The sequence below is a fragment of the Pinus tabuliformis genome, chromosome 1_1, assembly GCF_031772625.1.
Source record: "Pinus tabuliformis cultivar Carrire ecotype Pingquan chromosome 1_1, CPIR1, whole genome shotgun sequence".
NCBI lineage: Eukaryota > Viridiplantae > Streptophyta > Pinopsida > Pinales > Pinaceae > Pinus > Pinus tabuliformis.
This window is the reverse complement of record NC_142297.1, coordinates 85,147,907-85,159,642: the sequence shown is the minus strand read 5'-3', so window position 1 is coordinate 85,159,642 and position 11,736 is coordinate 85,147,907. Positions and strand designations below refer to the sequence as shown.

Sequence of the window (11,736 nt, the reverse complement as noted above, 5' to 3'; positions counted from 1 at the left end):
ACAACCTCTCTCATCTTCTGGTCTTTATCTAAAATGTTTTTTTGTAATGAAGTCTTTTGTAGCACCTATGCTCAGAATTCTCACATTCTGAGGCGAACTTGCTGTGTACAGAGGCCTCATGACTCTTCTGAGGTCTCGCTTATATGTAAATATATTTTTATTTTCAGTTAATAGATAATAGTCTTTGCCGAGAAAATAAAAATAATATTACCTTTGATAATTTATTTTTTGGTTTCATAATTGTGTATTCCTAAATTTTAGTCATAATACTCATTTTGAGTAATAATATTACCTTTGTTAGTTTCTTTTTTGGTTTCATAATTGTGTATTCCTAAATTTTTTTGTATCTATTTTATTATTATTATTTTTTTGTTTGAAGATTTTATAGTATTATCTATGTTTATATTTTTAGAAAAATATTTGTGATTAATGATGCTAGTGGTAAGATTAAAAATTTATTATAATATTTTAACAATATTATCTATAATATCAATATTTATCACAACACTACTTTTAGTAATAATATTATTTTTGATATATTTTTTGTGGTTTCGTAATTTTATTAACAAACTTTATTTGATTAATAATATTAAGTATTGGATTTTATTTTAATAATATTATTTATAATATTATAATTCAATTCTATAAATTTAGTTTGGTTCCCTTTCTTTTCCTTGGTCAAATAATAATATTAAATATTATTAATAATGGGTATTAAGTCCAATTAGTTGTTATATTCTAATGGCTAATTACATTTTCTTTTCGTCTATTTATTTCATTGCCTAGATCTAGTTCCTCATCTTGTTATGAAGAAGAACCACACTGGTTGGTTTGAAATGTGTTTACAAGATTGTCTCTTATGTAATTTTTACCAAAAATATTGTCATAAATATTATAGATCACAAAAAATATTAACATATAATATAATATATTTTAAATTTAAATAAATTGTAGTATAAAATATAAATATATATTATTTAAGTTTGTTACGCATCTTCCACATTATCAAAAATTCATTTTTATATTAATGAAATACTGGAATCTCATTGAAAATCATCAACTAAATTCAAATAACACCAAAATTGTCCTAAGTAAACTATTCCCTAGACTAATATAGCATCTTTGATACTTTAAATGATACAAATTGTAACCTTTTTCAACATGATACCGAAAAGATATCCACAATAAATACCCGATGAAGCAGGATCATTGAAATTGAATGAGAGAATGTTTGTGAAAAAAATCATTAGAATTGTCAATTTGTGGTTCTGTACAAAAATGGATATATGTGTCTCCCCTTTTACATAAAAGATTAGGACCCTCATCCTTCCGACCTATTAATATGCTAATGAATATATGGTGTTGTCATTTTGAATTCAACACCCAATTTGGATGAGATGCTTTAGTCAACTGTTCATTCCTACTTCACCTCATCCACAGAAATTCTCATTCTTGCAAAAAAGTGGGAGTTGTATTACCATCACACTGACATCAGCTTGTGATTTTCTGGTTCTGCTGCCTCTACAAGCTTTTTGCAGGCAGCTATAAGGCCTCCTCTTAATGGTGCTAAATCAGGCTGCTTCTCAACACAGAAAGGCCTGGCAATGTCCACGGCTTCCTGATTACTAACTTTATCCCACAATCCATCTGATGCCAAAATTAAAAAATCGCAATCAGATGTAATTTCAATCTTCCTAGTGTCTGGTTCAGCCGTTATCCAGTCTTTCATGTGTGAATCACCTATTCCTCTAGATACAGCTAGAGATCCCTGAACTCACCAAGCTCCGTGGCGGTGATCCACAATTCCACCCAAATTCTCTATCCATTGTCGCTCGTCCTCCCTTTCAGCTCGATGATCATAAGTAACAGCTTCAGAGGCACCGTTTCTGCTAATAACTGCTCGACAGTCCCCAGCATTGGAAACCACTAAGTTACCATCAATAATTAGAGCAGTGACACAAAAAGTACCGCTGCCAACCTCCTGCTTCAAAAACTCTGCATCTGTTGTTAAGTATCCAGCTCTAACGGCCTATTCGAGAGTGTTCTCTGTTTCATCTCCCAACCCGAGCCTATGTTACCAGAAACAAGAAACGAGAAACGGAACGGGAAACGAGAATGGTACGAGAAACGAAGTTTGGAGGTTTCGCATATAAGAAACGAGGAGAGAGAAAAACACCATATTAAAGGTGAACAATATAATATAATATAAACTGGACCCACGAGAATGTGGGATTTTGGTGGTTCACAAGATGACGAAATTGATGAGCTTCCACTTGAGGTGCTACAAGACAATGCTGAAGACATGCTTGATGATACCATGAAGTCTATTGACCAAAATAATTCTTTTGGAATTGGCTCAAGCTCAACAACTATTCCAGAAAATGAGCTTCAAAATCTAGATTATTAGGTTTACTTGCATTTTGATATGAATTGTTGAAAGTGACTTTAGAGATACATATATATTCAAAAGAACAAATTTAATTATTTATATTTCAAATCTCTTATTCTTATCAATATTTGCTATTTTCTTGGAATTAATGATGGCTAAATTTTTGGATCTTTAATATGGAATTAATGATGGCTAAGCTTATGTTTGGTCATTGGTGGCTATGAATAATAAAAGAAATAGCGAGAATCACTGCTCAATTTTCATGCTCTTCGGTGTTGATTTCTAGACTTGGGAAGTGTGCACCATACAATAATGATGTGTTGTGTTGTAACTTGTCACTTTATCTGGCGGTGATTTAAATATAAACCCCTACTAGATCCGAACTCGTTGTTAATGATGCATGCTTTACGTGCTCATTAGAATGTAATTTTCAGGAAAACACTGTAACTTGAGCAATATAATACCAAGGTTTCATCATGTTAATTTCAATGTCAATTCTTCGAAAACCAAAATTCCACATTGCTAGATCAAATGACTGTTGGGTAATTTATATAGCTTCTTAGTCCTAATATTCGGTGGTTATCTTGAACTGAACTTGAGATTTTGAAAACATCATTGAAAGATATAGGTTCATTTCAGTAATTTCTACCCAATTTCGACACTTTACTTGATGAACCTGTAGACTTCATCTTTTCCATGTGACCGGCCCAAAAATAAATGATTGAGGGTTTTAAATTGTTCACCTTGTAATCCTTATTTTACTTATGTTGTAATCCTTATTTTAATTATGCTGAGACTTGCGAGGATACGACATAGAGTTCTCGATCTTATGAGTTCAAAACTAAGACAGGGCATAATACTCCTCTAATTTGTGTGAATGAGCTTGCAGCTCGAAATCTTGTAAACCATATGGATGTTATATAAACCTCGGGGAAATTTATTTTACTTATGCTGAGACTTGCGAGGATACGACATAGAGTTCTCGATCTTATGCTCTTACTTCAAAACTAAGACAGGGCATAATACTCCTCTAATTTGTGTGAATGAGCTTGCAGCTCAAAATCTTGTAAACCATATGGATGTTATATAAACCTCGGGGAAATAAATGTAGAACATTGTAACGGTTCCTGTGATGCAAAGGCATATTCCAGAGAGGAGAAAAGTCGTGACAATTTGTACCCAAAAAGGTCCACGCTAATTGGTTCTTACTGTTTTCGGATCAAAGGCACGAGTCTCTTTGTTTGTGGAATTTGATACATCTTCGGATCTTCCTCTAAATCAACGGCCTCATATAAAATATCTGGGCTTCCAATAGATTCTGATATCGGGTAGTGATCGTTAAAACTGTGGGCTGGGATTTCTCCATTAAAACACATTGAAGATGCATCAGAAATTCCAAACCGAGGTGAAGGTCTAATGGAAGACCTAGGAAGAGAAGGAGATACTTGTTTTTGACCGCTTGGCAATGCAAGTTTCAGGTTCAAGCACCCCTCTTGATCCATATGGAACTGAACAGAGAACTGCTCATCCTCTGCAGATCGATTTATAGTCATAGTACTTACAACAGGAGAATGACAAGACCGTATAGCAGAGAGTTCAAAATCCGCATACATGATACAACTTGGCAAGCATACAAGGATATTACGGGACTGAACACAGGGATAGCGCATTATGATATGAACAGTTGATCCCAGCGAACCTTACCTACCCAAATCTTGAGAGAATTGTGGTCTAGACTCTAGAACGAGCATTCATAAAAGAAAACCAGAGATTGAAGTGTGTAGGTAGTACCTTTTGACAATGCTGTTGAAGATGCGGGCGTGAAGCTGCTTGGCAACTGGTGTTTTTCTTTGGCAACGCTCTCACAATACCCTGCGTTCTCAGCTCGTTCTTTCTTCAGCTGCTCGCTCACAAATACCCTGGACTCTGGAGTTCTTATGTTTAATTTCCAGAAACTAACAGTCCAGCTCAGAAACTAACAGTCCAGCGCAGCAGACTAACAGTGAACTGCCAATTAAACTCTCTGTATGTGTAATCAATTGCTAATTAAACTTGATTTAACCCACGTTTGAAAAAATTAAATTTAATCTGAGTCTGAAAAAATAAATTTAACTGCAAGTCTATCCGGAAACGGCCAGAAGAAACTGCAAGTCTATCCGGAAACGGCCAGAAGAAACTGTTTCGTTTCGCCGGAAACCGTTTCTTGCCAGTGAAAACGAAAACGGCCGTTGCAGACGGCGTTTCTAGTATGGTCGCGGTTTCTGCGAAGGTTTCTGCCAGAAACGGGGGACATCGTCCCGTTTCTGGTAACTAGGACCCGAGCATAGCATCTACAATATTTTGCCCAATATTTTGGGCAGCGAAAACTACAGCTTCCCTCCTGCTATGACCATCAAAGACGCCAAAGAAACCCTGTTTGGAATCACCCAGAACATTGACAACAACATTGTGGGTATCCTCCATGAATTCTCCCTGACCCTGTTTGCACGCGACCGCATAATGCAAACCTTCCTCGTTGACCTGCATCGGCTGTTGCATCACTGCACACATCGTATTCAGGCCCAGCAACTGGAGTGGAATACGTAGCCTCTGCGGCAGTTTCCTATCTAGTGGAGATAATGGCACTTGCGGGCAATGTGACCATTCTCCTTCGGGACACTGACACAGACACAGGGAGATACTACCTTCTGTTGGAATTTTCTGATAAATCCCATAACAAACAGACAAAAATCGCACTCTGTTTTTACACAGAAAAACAGAAAAATTCGCTTGCTGGAAACAGTATTTCAGCAACACAGTTTTTTTTCAGTTGCTGAAACAGGTGTTTCAGCAACGCTGATCGTCGTGTTTTAGCAACGTAAACTTTTGACGTCAAGTAATTTTTGAGTTACGAGGTGTTTCAGCAACGGTGACGGTGTAACAGAAACAGGAAAAATTTACTTGTATTTATCAAAATAAACTAACTGTTACAGATTTGTCTTCCTCATACTGAGGGAATTTCAAAACTTCTATTGCTGAACATCTACTTCAGAAATTCACTAAGGAACGATTCTGTTCCACACAGATGAACATAAAAAACAAATTACATTCAAATTTCTGCACTGCTGTGCATTTCACTGTTCTGAAATTATTCTTCTTCCTCTTCACGCTGCTGCGTGCTTTCCTCTGCTCTGTGTGATTCTTCAGCTGCTGCTGCTGCTTCTTCTTACATTAAAACAGAACTGCTGTGCGGTATTTATATGCTGAAAGATATTTGATTAAAACAATAAAATATTACAAAATATCTTCTAATGTTTATCTCAGAATTTATTGCAGCAAGGCGGTGATGCCTTTATCAAAAACAAGTCGGCTGTCTGCAGGGGAAATCAACTCAAACTTTAATGCATATTAATGTCCAGAAATATCAAAGGCGACTTTGCTGCACCGAACACCTTTAACATTTACTGCAAATCAGATTCATGTACAGCTGTTCATTGTTGCAGTTGGAATTAAATTCCAACACTCCCCCTTAATTTCAACTGCTGCATACCCAGACATTTTCTGAAATGATCAAAACCTTTCTTTGCTAATGGTTTTGTCAAGATGTCTGCAAGCTGATCCTCTGTTCTGCAGTGCTGCAAAACAATCTCACCATTGTTAACCAATTCACGTATGAAGTGATATTTGGTGTCTATGTGCTTTGTTCTTTTATGAAAAACAGAGTTTTTAGACAATGCTATTGCTGAGCTATTGTCACAGTAAATGGTTGTGCCATTTTCTTGTTCATGACACAAATCTTTGAGAACTCTTCTCAGCCATACTGCTTGGCATGCTGCTGCTGTTGCTGCCACATACTCTGCCTCTGCTGTTGACAAAGCCACAACTGGTTGCTTCTTGGAAGCCCATGAGATGGCTCCCGATCCCATATGAAACACATATCCCGATGTGCTTTTCCTATCATCAACACTTCCAGCCCAATCACTGTCAGTGTAACCTGTCAACATGAAACTTTCAGAAGAGGAGTACAAAATACCAAACGCCTTCGTTCCATTCACATACCTTAGAATTCTCTTGGCTGCCTGCCAATGAGTCTCTTTCGGTCTTTCCATAAATCTGGAGATTAAACTCACAGCGTGCATAATGTCCGGCCTAGTTGCAGTCAAGTACATAAGGCTGCCAACTATGCTCTTGTACAATTTTGGATCAAAATATTTGCTGCTGTCTTCTTTGGTTAATTTCAGCCCCACTACTGTTGGAGTCACAGTAGCCTTGTTGTTCTGCATGTTAAATCTCTTCAAAATAGCTTCTACATATTTATCTTGAGAAATGAAAACACCATTTTCACTTTGGTCTACTTCAATTCCAAGAAAATATCTTAAGAAGCCCAAGTCAGTCATTTCAAATTCACTCTTCATGACTGCTTTAAAATCAGCAATGAGAGAAGCATCATTGCTAGTAAAAATCAGATCATCTACATATAAAACAACAATAATAATCTTACCGTCATTCTGCTTTATGTAGAGTGTGGGTTCACCATCACACTTAGCAAACCCATTCTCAATCAGATAAGCATCAATTCTGCTGTACCATGCTCTTGGAGCTTGCTTCAGCCCATAGAGAGCCTTCTTCAGTTTACAAACTTTATGCTCTTGTCCTTCAACTTCATAGCCCGGAGGTTGATCAACATAAACCTCTTCTTTTAACACTCCATTCAGGAATGCAGATTTAACATCCATCTGATAAATCTTCCATTTGTGTTGTGCTGCAATAGACAACACTGTTCTGACTGTTTCCATCCTTGCTACTGGTGCAAAGGTTTCATCATAGTCTCTGCCTTGTTGCTGCTTGTAGCCTTTCACAACAAGCCTTGCTTTGTGCCTGTCAATCTTACCTTCAGCATTACTTTTGGTCTTATAGACCCACTTAACTCCAATGGCATCCTTGCCTTCAGGGAGGTCCACTAACTCCCATGTTTTACTCTTCTCAATTGCACCAATTTCTTCATTCATTGCTTCAATCCATTTATCTTCATTTACAGCATCTTCAAAATGGATTGGGTCATCAATATGACAATACAAAGCAAATAATGAATTCAGACCGGTATTGTTACTTACATCTCCTTGTTCATAAATCTCATTCAGATTTCTGAATCTTGGTCTTCTTGGTGTGCTTGGAGTTCCATCCGAACTTGAGGGTGTATTTGATCCCTGTGGTGTTTCAGCAGTTACTGTTTGTAGTGTAACAACAACTGTTCTTCCTTGACTTCTCAAGGCTGTTCGGATTCCGGCTTGTGGTGTGGTTTGTTGTACTTGCTGTGGTGTAGGAGGAGCCACCAAGGAAGGATTATTTGCTGCTGTCCCTTCCTCTTCTTCTTCATGAGACACAATTGTCTTCACATTCACTGTTTTATCTAAGCTTCCATCCCAAGCTTCATCTTCAATGAACTGCACATCTCTGCTTATTATTAATTTCTTGGTGGATGGATTATAGAGTTTGTATGCTTTTGACTCATCACAATAGCCAATAAAGACACACTTCTCCCCCTTACTATCAAGCTTTTTTCTTAGCTGATCGGGTACATGTGCATATGCCACACAACCGAATACTCTCATGTGAGTGACAATTTGCTTTTGACCACTCCATGCCTCTTCAGGTATTCTGTTCATGACAGCTTTAGTTGGGCATCTATTCAAGATGTAAACTGCGCAAGTAACAGCTTCTGCCCAATACTCATACGGCAAGTGTTTTGCCTTCAGCATACTTCTGACCATGTCAAGAATGGTCCTATTCTTTCTTTCAGCAACACCGTTTTGCTGAGGTGTATACCTTGCTGTGAACTGCTTTTGTATGCCATTCTCTCTGCAAAAACGCAGAAATTCTTGGGAGATGTACTCTCCTCCTCTATTTGTTCTGAGCACTTTGATATAATGCCCACTCTGCTTTTCAACAAGAGTTTTGAAGTGGCGGAATTTCTCAAACACTTCACTCTTCTGTTTCAGCATATACACCCATGTCTTTCTGGTGTAATCATCAATAAAAGTTAAAACATATCTATTTCCAGCAAATGATGGTATTTGCATCGGTCCACACACATCAGAGTGAACAATTTCCAAGGGTGCTTTTGCCCTTATACTCTTTCCTGCTGGAAAGCTTTCTTTATGTTGTTTGCCCAAGATGCAGCCTTCACAAAGGCTGTCCGGTTTCTCAATCAACGGCAATCCCTTTACCATGCCCTTTCTGTGCAACAGATTCAGGCCTCCGAAATTGAGATGTCCAAATCTCAAATGCCACAACCAATTCACATCTTTCACCTGTTCTTGAAAGACTTCTTGTGTTACAGCCGCAATAGTTCTGCCTTCCTTCAAATCTGCCCTGAGTTTGAGAGGAAACATTCTATTGCTGGTCATCTGCACCTGTGCAATGATCTTCTTACTTGGAGGTATGTCTCTGATAGTACACAAATCATCTTTGAAGAACACGTTGTAACCATTGTTCATGAGCTGTCCAATGCTCAAAAGATTACATTTCAGACCAGGTACATAGTATACAGCTTGCACAGTCATCTGTTCTCCATTTTTTGCTCGGATATTGACACTGCCCTTACCCTTGACAGTTATCTTATCATCAGTCCCTATTGTTACCTCAGATTTCACATTTTCATCCAGATTGGCAAACATTGCAATATTTCCAGTCATGTGATTACTACAACCTGAGTCTAAGAACCAAAAATCATCTTGTTTGTCTTGTGCTATGTTACATGTTAACAGCACATTCTTTGGGTTCATGTCTTCTTCATTTGCAAAATTAACATTCTGCCTATTGTTCATGTCATTTTGTTTTTTCTTGCATTCATTGGCATAGTGCCCAAATTTTTTACAATAATGACATTGGACTTGGGATTTGTCATACCTTTGTCCATGAGCTTGCTGTTTGCTTGAACCTTCAGCTTGGTTCTGATTGCAGCTCCTTCCGCTTGTGCTAGCAGGGTAATTTCTACCTCTGTTTTGGCTTCTTCCACGACCTCTGTAATTTGCTCTGCCTCCACCTCTTCTTTGGCCAAAAGACATCTGAGTCTTGAATGCTTGCTCAAAAGAGGAATCTGTTCCTCTACTCAGTCTGTGTTCATGAGACAACAAAGAAGCACTCAGCTCATCTACCGTGAACTGTGAGAGATCTTTTGTTTCTTCTATTGCCACCACAATAGATTCAAACCTTGAGGGTAAACATCTCAAGATTTTCTCTACAACCCTTCTATCTTCAAGAATCTCACCATGAGATCTTATCTGGGTTATCAAGCCAATAACCTGGGTGAAGAATGAATCTATTGTATCAGATTCCTTCATGCTGAGATTTTCAAAGTCTCTCCTCAACATCTGCAACTTTGCAGTCTTCACCTTCTCCATGTCTTGGTAGGCAGTTTGGAGAATATCCCATGCCTCTTTAGATTTTGTTGCTGCTGCAATCTGCGGAAAAACACTTTCATGTACTGATTGGAAGAGGAAAAAGAGGGCTTTGGCATCCTTCTTTCTGTCACTCTTCAATTGGTCTCTTTCTGCTGCTGTCAAAGCAGCCAACGTTGTTGCATCTGCAGGTTCAACATACCCTGTTTCAACCAGCTCCCATATTCCTTGAGAAGCAAACAATGCTTTCATTGTTATGGACCAATAACTGTGATTTTTCCCATTAAACTGAGGTAGTTGGGGATTTGTCAAACCTGTTCCAGCATCTGCCATCTTAACCTGTACTGGTAAAGAAAAGATACTGACTGTATTTTGAAAAACAAGCAAAAACTTTCTCTGCTAGAAAAATCCTGCTCAACAAACTTCTTACAGCTCCTACAGTGAAAAACAATCTCTGTTTTTGACTCACTGAGTGCCTAGACTAGCTCTGATACCATGTTGGAATTTTCTGATAAATCCCATAACAAACAGACAAAAATCGCACTCTGTTTTTACACAGAAAAACAGAAAAATTCGCTTGCTGGAAACGGTGTTTCAGCAACACAGTTTTTTTTCAGTTGCTGAAACAGGTGTTTCAGCAACGCTGATCGTCGTGTTTCAGCAACGTAAACTTTTGACGTCAAGTAATTTTTGAGTTACGAGGTGTTTCAGCAACGGTGACGGTGTAACAGAAACAGGAAAAATTTACTTGTATTTATCAAAATAAACTAACTGTTACAGATTTGTCTTCCTCATACTGAGGGAATTTCAAAACTTCTATTGCTGAACATCTACTTCAGAAATTCACTAAGGAACGATTCTGTTCCACACAGATGAACATAAAAAACAAATTACATTCAAATTTCTGCACTGCTGTGCATTTCACGGTTCTGAAATTATTCTTCTTCCTCTTCACGCTGCTGCGTGCTTTCCTCTGCTCTGTGTGATTCTTCAGCTGCTGCTGCTGCTTCTCCTTACATTAAAACAGAACTGCTGTGCGGTATTTATATGCTGAAGGATATTTGATTAAAACAATAAAATATTACAAAATATCTTCTAATGTTTATCTCAGAATTTATTGCAGCAAGGCGGTGATGCCTTTATCAAAAACAAGTCAGCTGTCTGCAGGGGAAATCAACTCAAACTTTAATGCATATTAATGTCCAGAAATATCAAAGGCGACTTTGCTGCACCGAACACCTTTAACATTTACTGCAAATCAGATTCCTGTACAGCTGTTCATTGTTGCAGTTGGAATTAAATTCCAACACCTTCTTCTCCACCCTTTTGACCTGCTTCTCCCCGCTCTCGCTCTGCAGCAGATTCTCATCTCCGATGGTGAGCACAGACTTGAGCCGAGACTGCACAAAGCTGCTCCTAGGTGTTTGGGAGCCATGGTTCCAGGGTGAACCTAACCGTATTTCAATATCAGAGTCGTGTATAGAACGATGTCTGTAGGAGTCGAAGACAGCTGCAGTGCTTCCTGCTAAAATGCCAGCCATGTTCACAATACGGTGAGCATTTATATTGCATTCAATTAAAATCACATCTAGAATAAGTCAGCTGTTTAGAACTCGCCCAAAGAGTGGAAGATGTCCGCCTCATAACAAGAAGGAAGGCATATTCTTGTTATGTCGTTAGCTGTTTGGCTATACCCCGGTGGGACATGACCCAGAATCAACGTTAGCTGTTTAGCTATACCCAGGTGGGACATGACCTAGAATCAACGAAACCACCTTCGTTCACCATCCATCAAAAGCAAGATAAGGTGCATTTGGCATGTCCCTTTTTCACTTTCAGCGGCTTGCAAAAAACGTATATCCCTTTATTCTAGGGGTTCTAACATGCAAGGAAACGTTATATCCCTTTATTCTAGGGGTTCTCAGACGCAAGGAAACGTTATTGATTTTCTATCTTGATCTTATTTGC

At 38.1% G+C, this 11,736-nt stretch overlaps 1 pseudogene; it reads right to left on the bottom strand.

Moving 5' to 3' along the window:
- Positions 1-1,430: 1,430 nt before the first annotated feature.
- Positions 1,431-11,309, bottom strand: LOC149211749 (putative protein phosphatase 2C 53; annotated as a pseudogene).
- Between the last annotated feature and the right edge of the window lie 427 nt (positions 11,310-11,736).